We start from the raw sequence: 12,624 nt of genomic DNA, 5'->3' as shown, positions 1-12,624 counted from the left end.
TTAAGAGAAATGTATTCCAGAATTAATTTTTGAAACATTGCTTTTATTGTGCTTATACTTTCTAATTGAGAGATTTGGCCTTTTAAGTGTTTTAAGTTATAGAGCTATCAGATATAAAGCAGGAGGAAACCCAATAATCCAATGGTGTTTGTTAATATAAGCCTCTGTATAAAAGTGTTATAAAACAGTTAAAACTTAGCAAAACCAAAAATAGACATCATTAATCAACAATGGCTATTTTAAAAATCTAGTTAATATTATACTACCTGTGTTAGGATGATGAGGAAGAATGAAAAAATGCCAGACCAAGTTTGGTTCTTTTACTTGAAAAAAAGTTACAGTATATTGGGTCTATGTCCTAATTTGGGGATATGTAACTGCCCCTCTCATGTTTATTGTTTGCATTTTATTAGGTGTAAGTGTAGAAAAAGAACTAAAATGTTCCATAGTGCAGAATCTCCTTCCTCTCTTTCCCTACTCATTTTCTAACAGAAAAAGCAAAGAATACCTAGTGAACAGATAGACCTGATGATTTTCAATAGGACAGTGTTTCTTTTCTGAAATACTGATAAAATGAGAATACTCTAAATTAGGATTTGTGGGACACCAGAAAATTATAACATGAAATACCAATATAGAAGAATGTATTTTATGCATTCTAAAACATATTTTTAAAGCGGAAAAGATGATGGACAATCAGAGAACATAAGACATAAAAAATAATCAAATGGAACAGGAGTATGTTCCTAGCTGACAGGCAACTATACTATTATTCTCACATAATTGGATAGTAGTAATAACTCAGTAAGATTAAGTTTAAAACATTTAAAGAAATAAAGACATACACACATGCACATGTATATATCAATCTGAGGTACATAAATACATATTCGTATATTAAAGAATCACTTTGAAATTTTTGAAACATTCTTTTAACTTTTGAAAAATAAATATCCAGTGAAAAGATAAGGTTTTTTCCCCAAAACTTGACTCTGGAAACAAAGAATGTTCAAACACATTTCCAAGAACTTGTCTGTTTATTTTAAATGAAATCCAACTATAAAGTAATCAAATATTTGAAATAGAAGGAAAATGTTCATGAAAGTATACACATATACATGTATATATGTATGTATATATATATTCACACATTACTGATTAAATATAATTAATATATAATACACATAAAATATATAAATTTACTTATATGTGTATACATGTATGTACTATATGTTTAAAGCAGGTATTTTCACTATTTATAACATCTCATCTTAGAACCAGACTATGCCAACAATCTATATGCCTGAAGCCTTTGGTGAATAGCTAATGAATTCAGGATCCAAACATGAATTAACAGTATGGGTTTGGAAATGTAGGACAGGCTTACTCATACAAAGAATAAAGTTATTCTGTTCCCAGGTACACATAGGTTGACTCAACCAAACAAAATAAATTATTGCTAATCTGACTAGTGATCACCAGTCAGTTCTCACCTGTGAAGAAGTGTGGCTTACATATTAAACACAAGCTCCAAACAGCTTTTGTACTGGTTTCTTTAAACCAAAATGACTCATATTAATAATAAAAAGCTATATAAGGAAAAAAAAGTAAATTTATGTGTTTAAGCCCCAAAATTTATCATACTAAAGCATGTGTGTGTATTAACAATGCAGCTTTTATAGGCAGTGTTTCTACTAAAGTTTTCACACTAATTGAGGCTTTTTTTTTAATTTCACAGTTTAAAGATGTTGCTATTGATCACATCTAATCAGTAGCACCCAGTAATGAACAAGACCTGGAATATTAAAATGCTTATATGTTCCTGCTAAATTCATTGAGCTTCAATAAAATAGAAAGACATCATATACCAAAAAGAGTCCTTGGTATATGATGTACAATGGAGTTACAAATCCTTTTTGGACAACTTAATGATATTAACAATAAGAAATTTCTTCAATAGTTGCACGTAAAAAATATATACATTTGGTTATAAGGCAGATAATTAGCAGGTTCTTCAAAGACATTTGCAAGTGTAAGTGAATGTTAACAACTCTCTATAAATTAAAGTTGTTCTCTCCAAAGAACTTCCATATTGTATTACAAACAAAAATAAATAAATAAATAAAAGTCAACTGTTGCTTTTAAGTAAGGGAGCTTCCCCATTTTATCTGACACTTGCTTCTGACATCAACACCTTTCTTCAATCTTAATATCCTTTCTGATAATGAGTTAGTGACAAGAGTGATTAGACATATGGTAAAATTTCAAAAGAAAATAAGATGCAGAATTAATAGCCAACTGACTTTTCCCAGGTCATCCAATCAACTACTTGCTGAGTTAAAAATAGAAGTTAAGTCTAATTCCCGCAGCTATTGCCAGATCAGAGCCTGACAACTTTGCTTTGTGTTGGCTTCAACCTCTCCCACCGGTGGCATTACCTGCACAGAGACATCTTCCCGTGAGGTTCAAGGTCAGTTCAAGGCTTAGTTTAACTAACATGGGAGAGGTAGGAAAAGAGTTCATAAACATTTGGGAGAAGTTGTGGTAATGAAGTCTGGTTGTAAGTTGCCCGTGAGAATAAAAATGACAGACATTAAAAACATTTCTTAACCCTTACAGTGTTTCAAAAACTGCACTAAATTCTCTTTTATGATATCTTCTTTAATCTTCACAACAACCCTGTGCTTTTCCTGTTTTAAACACCAAGAAACCAGTCACGGAGGTTAAGTAACTTATACTAAGTCATATAGCTAGTAGATCGTAAAGGTGGGATTCAAACTCGTTACAATTCAAAGCTCAAATTCACTTCTTAAAATACATGATTTCAACATAAGTGGTAGCTAAAACTCCCAAAATAAACACACAAACAAGGGAAGGGGAAGGTCTAGTGATCAGCATACTTTGAAGATGATGCGTAGAGCTTTTTTGATTGGTTCTGAAAGTGATCAAAAGCTGCCTGAGAGCTCTGAGTAAAATTATCAAATTGAACAAAAAACATTAATTTTATAGTCAAACATTTTGAGATCAACCCAATTGCTCTGCTTTCATAACCCTGTTATATTATTTCATGTTACCCTGTTACTTCATCTTCCTTTTTATCTATTAAGGGGAAATTCAAACATTTAAGGTTTTTGCCTGAACAAGTTAGTGATTTTTTAAAAAATGATAACCAAAAGGCCAACCCTTCGTCTGCTTAGTCAATGGACTGTTTAGTGTCAGGTCATTTTATTGTCAAATTTAATTTTTCTGGTCAAATACTGACTTTACAAAGCCCCAGTGAAGATGTTACAGGATGATTATCTCAAACCTGCATACTTTCAATCAACCAAAATTTTGCTTTCTCTATCACTGTGTTCCTTACAATAAATGAAATTGAAAAAGGCACGGACATAAGAGAACCATTGATTAATATTTTATTATTTTATTATTAAAATCTTGCATTTTTAATTGTTTAAAGTCCAAATCCATTGAAGTTAAAGAAAGAAGGGTAATGTCATGTCTTCCTGTCCCGGGTAAAAGGACTGTGTTTGGCTGAGTGTCTTAAAGTGCTTACTAGATATATATCAATCTTTAATATGCATTACTTGTAATTTGCACCCTACAAAACCTCAGAGGGAAGGGACTATGGTTTGGCAAGAGAGGAGGGTAATCCCATTCATAATTCATTGCCACTACACCTACAAAAATAATCGCAATGAACATATATAGAATGCCAATTATTTTGTGGTGGGGAGCAGCTTTCAAAACTAAATGGTACTGATTTATTTTGTTGTTCAACAAATATTTTATAAATGCTTTTAATGTCAAACATGAAACTAATCATTTGAGTTGCAGAAATTTTTATGATTCTGATATTTTACAGTTTGAAAATAACTGTACATTTATTGAGTACTTACCACAGTGTATGATACTAGTAAGCTCCCTAGAAACCTTAACACCTATAAAATATACTAAACACTACTGTCTCATGCTTTGGTTTGCAATCCTAGGTTGTTCCCTAATATGCAGATGATTTAAGAAATGAAATTTAGATTTGTCTTCTACAGGATCACCAGTCATGTGTTGACTAACTTTTATCAATGGACATTCTCAGGTTATTTTAAGACTCTTGTGTACTAATCATTAGGTAATCCTAGTAAATACAGGTGTGTAACTGTAGTTAAGAATGTCAGCCTTGTTGCGTTTCAGCTTGATCCACTGCAGGAAATCACAGATTACTTGAAGGCAGTTTCCCCATGAACTCACTTCCTTGAGATGAGATATTAATTTGGATGAACAATGATTTGTCACAATTTATTTTGGAAGGTAGTGGTTAAAAAAATGCAGTCTTTTCAGAATGAATCCTTCTAAAAGTGCACTGTTCTCTAGTGAGCTTACCTTATAAATAAGCCCCGAATTTTAAAATCCTTAAAATCGTTTTAAATCTTTGCAATATTTAAAACTCGATGATCTTTAAATCTGTATTGGGAATTGGTGAGTCTGACAGATTATTCTCATTATTCCATTGGGGTACCCACCAATTTGGATTCAATATTATTTTTGCAAGTTCTAGCAGGATTAAGTTTTGTGAATGGATAGAAGGAATTAACACCCTTGTTGTTTTTCACTACATTTCAATTATCAGAGAACCTGAGTGTGAAAATCATGGAGAGGAGCGTAAGAAATGGCATGAAAGATATTACTGACTTCTCTGTTTATGCAGCCAAACTCTGCAGTATAGAAGAGAAGCAACAAAGTGGGTTGTACTGCTGCTATGATTGCGATGACCCAACAAAGCCAATGCTTGTACCCTCAGTCTCATAAACATGGCAGTGCATTGATCAAGATGTGAGGTTCTTGTTGCTTATTTAAGCAAAGGTCAGAATGCTTATTTGTTTTATGCCTGCTTTTTAAAAAAGGTTTGATCAGGCAGCAATAAAAGTAAATAATAGAGAAATGTTTATTAATAGGTTTTTCATCCCAATCAACCAAAGAAAAAGCATACCTTAAAACACTATTGTGAAATGTCTAGGGTATGTCTATCTATGTTCTTCTAACACTTCAGTTTTAAGTAGCTTTTAAAAAATATGTTATAAACATGTTGCTTCATCCTTGACATTTTAGGATGTTAATGTCTAATTAGGGTAAAACATGATGCAATCCCTAGCAAGCTCTTTGTTTCTCCCCTCTCAGTGCAAATCAAGACAATCTTCTGAGAAGGTAGTTAAAAGTCTTGCCAATTCTGTTTTACTTCATACATTCCAATATTCTGTAGTTTAGCTTAAATACAACACTCTCACCAGAACAAATTAAAAAGAATACACTAAAAGGGGCAACTGGGTGGCTCCATCGGTTAAGCATCCGACTTCAGCTCAGGTCATGATCTCACAGTTCATTCGTGAGTTTGAGCCCTACATTGGGCTCTGTGCTGACAGCTCACAGCCTGAAGCCTGCTTAGATTCTATGTCTCCCCCTCTCTGCCCCTCCCCTGCTTGTTCTCTGACTCTCTCTCTCTCTCAAAAATAAATAAATAAACATGAAAAAATAATTTTTAAAGAATATACTAAAGAGAAACTAAAGAAAAAAACCCAACAAAATAAAAGATTTACTATAATGCAGTACATAAATTTGAACTAAAAAATAGACCAAATTGTAGATTGGGCTAGATTCAAATGACCCATTGCTGGAGCTTAAAAAAAAAAAAAGCTAGCTATAGATATTACTAGTTTTTCTACAGTGTTGTTATGAGACTTGACTGACATCTGTGATGTACTCTGTAATATCTTTGAAATGATAAAAATGTGTGTCTGAAAAACTTGAAATCTGTCAGTACTCACGTATAGTATTTTTTCCTCCATGAATTAGAAATGAAAAAAGTGAAAATATTTCCTTGCTCAAATCATGATAAATGGATTCCTTTATATTAGTTGTATTCATTTTTAAGATAGTTAGAAATGGCTACAGAAAATATAGAAATACTATTTTTTTAAGAAGTTTATGACTTTTTATAGTCAATATACTTTTTCAAATTATAAAAGTGCATGTGTTACCTCTGACCCAACAATACCACTCCAAGAATTTTCCCATCAAAAGGAGAAGTGCCAATCTTGGGTCTTGGCACCATCAAGAACAATAACAACAATAACAAAAAAAAAACCACACAGACAAAAGTAAAAGCAACAACATATAAAGACATACCTTTGTGCCCATTACCACATACCGTAAAATCACAAAACAATTTGGAACTTTATAAATATTTATCAGTGGGTTTTCATTGAATAAAATTATGGCACATTGTTAGCACATCTTACTAGGCATCTACTAAAGGTGATATGGTAGTGTCTATGCTAGATATCATTAATATAATAGAAATATAATAATTATAAATATAAATATAACTAATTAATATAATTATCATTATATAATAAAATATTATTTAGCTTTAAAAATAATGAAATTTTGGCACATGCTGCAACGTGGATAAACTTTGAAAACATTATGCTAAGTGAAAAGAAACCAGACATAGAATGACACATATTGTACGATTCCACTTGTATGATATGGCTAAAAACAGGCAAATCCATACATGTATAGAATAGAGTTCACCAGAGGCTGAGAGAAGGGGAAAATGAGGGGTAACTTTTTAATGGGTACAAACTTTCTGTTTAAGATAGTGAGAACGTTCTGAAAATGGTTAGTGGTGATGGCTGCTCAACATTGTCAGTGTACTTAATGCCAGTGAATTGTAGAGAAATGTTTAACACTTAAAAATGGTTAAAACAGTAAATTTTGTTATTCCTATTTTACCACAATAAAAATAATACAAATCCACTATATTTTAAAGTATAAATTTACTTTGTATTAAGCATATTATAAAGTTTTCATAAAATTGCCCTTATTTTAGGAGCTTATACAGTTATCATATTTTGGGAAGTGTAAAGAAAACAGCAGCTTAAGTTGGCCTCTTGAGTTTTCTTTCTCTCCATCTATGTTTTTTCTAGATTAATGTTGTCACACTTTCCTTTGAATAGCATCAGCAAGAACCATGCTAGCTTATACCGGTCTCTCCAAATATCAGTTAAGAATTTTTAATGTATTTTTATGCTGGCAATTGTTTTAGAACCTAGGAGGGATGAATTTGTCTTTCTTCCCCTAACTTGGCAAAAGCAAATACATTACTGCAGACAGAATTACCAGAAAGAAATAGTAACTTTGAGGCAGACATACATCCATCTTAAGAACACTGAATATGTTTCAAAGTAGACTACACCACTCAATTTCTGGCAATGTTCTTCTACATATTTGGCACTACAGTACTCTAAGTCTAGAACTGTTTCTTTTTTTGTAAAAAAAAAAAAAAAAAAAAAAAGGTTTTGATTGGAAAACCCTAAATAAATCATTTGGAATGTGTTACATTCAGAACTCCTTCTGGGATTCCTTTTCCATGAATCAGGGTTCTTTGAATACTCCTCTCACTGGCACTTGCTTCCGAATCATCTTTAGCTGCCTTTGTGCCAGTGATAGTGAAGAGCTCTCATTTTAGGTTTTAAAGCAGGGAGAACAATAGAAGGAGAACCTCACTTCAAGTACCAAAAATGTCTGGGCTAATAAAGGACACATATATTGTCAAAGTGAGTCCGGAGTAGATGTTCTTAAACCATTTGCTAAAGTATACTTTAGTGGGTCCTTAAACACCTACAATTGTGTGTGTGTGTGTGTGTGTGTGTGTGTGTGCATGTGTGTGTATGTACTTGGGGACTGGAGGCACCGCCTTTGTTGAATTATCAAAGGGGATGTTAAAACCCAAAAGTTTAAGAAACACTGGAAAGATTAATTACAAAACAATTTTAAACTACTACATTTTTATCATGCTTTCCTTGGCTCTTAATACTTCAAAGGGCAACATGGTAACTTGGAAAGAATGTTTTGCTAAACATTTAGGTGACATGACATCTTTGAATCTCAGTTTCTTCAGTGTAAAACCAACAGATAGTAGAAGGTTGAAATTTGATACCACAAGTGAAAGTACCTGCAGAGTGCCTTGTAACTGGACAAGAACTTATATATGTAAGGTACCTTCTTCTGCTTATTCTTTTTCAAAAAATGCAAGCATGTTGAAAGCAAGTAACCTGAAAAGGTTCAATTTATGATATTTCAACTTCATGATGGTACAAAAGAGATACATGTTCAATAGAAACTACAATTCGGTTTTTGAATTTGGATTGTTTCCCAGGTGAGCAAGCACTACCATACTCTTTTGTGATGCTGGGCAGTGGCAGCAAGCCACAGCTCCGTTAGCCACGCGATCATGAGGGTAAACAACGGATATACTTACAACCATTCTGTACCCACACAACAATTGTTTTTAACTTTCAGTAGAGTATTCAATAAATTATGTGAGATATTCAATACTTTTATTGTAAAATAGGCTTTGTGTTAGATGATTGTGCCCAATTGCAGGCCAATTTAAGTGTTCTGAGCTCATTTAAGGTAGGCTAGGCTAAGATATGATGTTCAGTAGGTTAGGTATTAAGTGCATTTGATTTACGGTATTTTCCACTTACGATGGGTCTATTGGGATGTAAGCCCCTCATAAAGTGAAGATCTGTATGTAGCTAGACACTGTACTATGAGTTGCAGGTAATAAAAAGTTGGCCGTCACAAACCATGTTCCCCAAGGCTATTTTAGAAGAACAAGTTATGTTCACACTAAAGAACAGACCACAATAGAAAGTACAATAGGAATTTAGACAAGGGAGAAAATTTATCTGATGCAAAGACAAGTGGGTATGGGGAAAGCCTCATGGAAGAGGCAGTGTCTGATGTGAGTAAGGTTTTGACATGTACAGGAGGAGTGAAAGGAATGAATGAAGACATATAGGCATGACATCATGGGGGCACAAACTGGAAATAAAGAGCACTTGGTTCAGGCTGATCATAGGGTCACTTAAGGGGATTACTGAGAAACGATAAGGAGATATCTCACTGCCTGATGCATATTACTTATTAATAATACTTTTAGACACAAGTATTGGGGCATCTGGGTGAGCTCAGTCAGTTAAGCATCTGACTTCAGCTCAGGTCACAATCTCACGGTTCATAGATTTGAGCCCTGTATCCAGCTCTCTGCTGTCAACATTGAGCCCACTCTATATCCTCTATCTCCCTCTCTCTCTGACCCTCCCCAGACCCTCATGCACTCTCAATCTCTCTCCCTCTCTCTGCAAAATAAATAAACATAAAAAAAATAATAAAAGTATTTAACTTAAAAAGAACATGGATGAGAACTTAAAAATAAAGACATAATGAAGGGGGTGAAATATTACATAAATCTGACCGTCAGGAGGCCATTGGTAACTTTCAAAATAGCACTTTTTATAGTGTTTTCACTGGAGACACTGGTTGAACAGAAATACAGTTGTTGAGCTTTATTATTCCTATTTTTTTTCTTTTCCATGTTTCAAAATCTCAAAATAAGTCCATTTCAATTGTAACTAATGAAAATAAGGTAGCACCAGAAAATGCCTTTTGTTATGAGAAGTCAACTTTGACTCCTAAATTTGTAGAGTTACTGATAACACTGCCCACCCACTAAACTAAATATTTTTTTTTACATGGTTAGAAAGCAGTAGATTGACTTCATGCTATTTTGTCAAATCTACAAAAATGCCTGCAGTTCATTTGGCATCTAATAGTGCACATCCTCCTGTTTTTCATTCCTCCTCCATCTCTTGAACAGGCAATTAATTTTTCCTTTCCCTGGGAAACGTTTAAAGGAAAGGAAATAAAGTCATAAATCAGTTTCAGTCATGAAGACATACATATATTTCTTCATTGGACTCTGAATTTGGTCATTTTTCTCAGAAAGAAAAAATTATTTCAACATAACAAAGACTAAATTCGGAAATCCCTTAAATTTATTTATCTTCCTCAGTTGCATTGAAATGAAAATTTAAATTTTCTAACTTATTTTCTCTCTTCGCAGAAAGGCTTCTCAAAAGTAGGTCCATAACTTAGTGAATTCATCTCACCTATGAAGCCACTGGCAGGTATGATGCCAGCTTAGGCAATACCAGTCTTGGTATTCTGACCCATTTCTTGCCAGAGAATTCAGTTTCTTCAGAAACTCAGCTAATAGACACTTTCAATTTCTAACTGTTATTAGGATATTCTCATGCACTAAGTAGTCAACATAAAGAAACCTCGAAATTATAGAAATTTTTATTGTACTTAAGATCAATTGTACTAATCTATATTTTGTAATTTCTTAAAATGAATTATTATATTAATATTTATTATCACTTATTATTCAGAATCATTATATAGTTAAATATTTGAAGGTTAATAAAGAAAGATAGTAGAATAAAGGGTTTTGCTGTTCTTGCTCTTTGTTCCCTCTTCTATTTGGTGTGCCTGTTTCAAAATTGCAGAATCTTGAAATTTTAATATTTCAAATCCAAACCACATTCAACACATAATAATAATGATAATAATAATAATACTAAAACAAGCCAAAAGAAAAAAGAAAAAATTGATGCTGAGGTTTTCGTGATCCAGGGGAAGAGTTCCTGGAGTGGGCCACTTGGATTTGCCTACCTCCTCCACTCCCTCTGCCTCATATACTAAAGGTAGAGACAAAGAAGCCAAATCAAATCCTTCTTTGGTGTATTTTATAAAAAGAAATTGTATTCAGAAAAGCAATAATGGTATACAATAGAATGAACATGATTTTTCAGAACCAGTATCTTTGTCTAAAAGCAATATATAAAAAGGAAGGTAGACAGAGGTCAATTTTTAGCTATAAACCTTGCCTTTTTCATTGATCTCCTATTTTAATTTACTAAAATAAAATTACATGGCTATCGAGTCAGACTATCTAAATTTAAAGATAACAGATCACCTGTTAAATAGTATATTGGCACACAGATGCCCCAGTCTGGCTTATTGCAACTACTCTCTGTTGGTGAAGTGGCACATTTGCAATCCCCATCACAGCCATCTTAACCATTTCAAAGCGTATTATTCAAAAGTACATCCCTACGTGGCAGCACTTGAGCTCAGCATCAAGAGGTTTGTGGGGAAATCCTAGAACAAGTGGTCAGAAACCCTAAATGGTGAAACTGACTTGAGGATGCTCAAATAACCTGAGGTTTAGATTGGCCAGCTCCATGGGCTTTCTAACTGCCTGTGGGGAAAGCCTCTCTGGAAACTCTTCTGAGGTTATTGGGGAATCCTAGGACAAACACACTGCTTGCTTTTTGGGGAGGACCTGCCCCAAACCCTACCCAGGTAGGTGTCTCACAACCCAGCTGGACTAAAAACGCTTCAAGAAAAACTGGATAGACACATTCACATTTGTACTTTCACCTATGCCTATGCACAGGGAGCAAAGATATAAGTATGGTCCTCTTTCTCACACCCCAACAGATTCTGCTGTCCTCAAAATCCTCTTGTAGCCGCAGTGACTACAGTGAAGGGAGTTACCAGGATCCATGTTGGTACTGGGCTAAAAGCAGGATTTTTCATGCCTTGTATTTGGGGGAAGGACGCAAGCAACAGTATACAGAGAGAATACTAAAGTGGTATAGGGCAATGCCCTTTGTAGGTCCTTGACAAAATCAGTCGTGGAATAGAGGTTGTGGATAGGAGCTGACAAGAGCTGGCCTGTGAATGGACCCGGCATTCCGGGGAAAGGGAGTGGGGGGTGGAAATCAATGAAGTAATTGACGAGAGAAGATGATAAATGAAGGGAGAAGCAGAGACAAGTGCTGCTCAACCCAAGCTGAACTCCAGGAGATAAGAGAAGTTTCTCCTCTAATCTGAGACTCTTACTAAAGGTTCAGTATTGAAGTAGGTGTTTGACATTGAAATGGGCACAGACCCATCCTGACAACTAGGGAGGGAGAGGACAGAGGAAGGCAAGAGAGGAAAGATTTCTGATTACTTCATCAAGCTACCTCCAAGGACCTGCTGCTCCAAAAACCAGAAAATAACCAAGTGAAGGCTGAAGTAGAAAGATAACAGTGCAACTCCAATTATTTCACATTTTGAATCTTCTTCAGTGTCTAAGCAAACCTGGCATTGCAACGGTCGATTATCTTGAAGAGTATAGAGGCTGACCGTCTTCTTTGTTTGCCCAGTAACACCGCTCCTCTAATTTCAGGCACTTGGCTGATTAACATTTCAATCCAGTTGTTGCTCCTTTTCCCTTTGCAGAATGCAGCAGAGATATTCCCCTTCTTCCCCGTGTATTGCAAACCCCATTACTAACCGCGCGGAAAGAACCTAGCGACGTGGTGTGAAGCTAATAATAGCCGGGCGGCTTACCTTCGCGGGATGGAGTCAGCGCAAGTCCCAGCGCCCGCTGCCCCCGGGCCGCAGTGCCGCGGAGCCGGCCGAGTGCCTGGTCAGCTCCGCCGGCCCCCACCCCACCTGCCGGCTGCAGCAGCTGCTCTCGCCGCCGCGCTCCGGCAGCATGAAGTCATCCCCCGCCCCGGGCCGGATCACCACATTCCGTGCCAGTCGCGGGGGGAGAGGGACCTCTCCCGGCCGCGGGGAAGGGAGTCTGGAAACTGCTTCCGACGATCGCTACCCCTCCGGGTTTTAGGTTTCTTTCCTATTAATGCTTTTACGGAGGAAGCGTTG

General features: G+C 35.3%; 1 protein-coding gene across 2 annotated transcripts in view; it reads right to left on the bottom strand.

The window, feature by feature from the left end:
* Positions 1-12,414, bottom strand: part of PKIA (cAMP-dependent protein kinase inhibitor alpha) — a 95,550-nt gene extending 83,136 nt beyond the window's left edge. Inside the window, exon 1 of one of the 2 annotated variants that reach the window (XM_043601242.1) lies at positions 12,307-12,414. The gene's annotated coding sequence lies outside the window, so the exon portion shown is untranslated. The remainder of the gene's footprint in view (positions 1-12,306) is intronic. The other variant, XM_043601241.1, reaches the window with a different exon arrangement.
* Between the last annotated feature and the right edge of the window lie 210 nt (positions 12,415-12,624).

The sequence above is a fragment of the Prionailurus bengalensis genome, chromosome F2 (assembly GCF_016509475.1).
Source record: "Prionailurus bengalensis isolate Pbe53 chromosome F2, Fcat_Pben_1.1_paternal_pri, whole genome shotgun sequence".
Lineage (NCBI taxonomy): Eukaryota > Metazoa > Chordata > Mammalia > Carnivora > Felidae > Prionailurus > Prionailurus bengalensis.
Note: the sequence above shows the minus strand (reverse complement) of the source record. Positions and strands in the feature narration are given on the sequence as shown.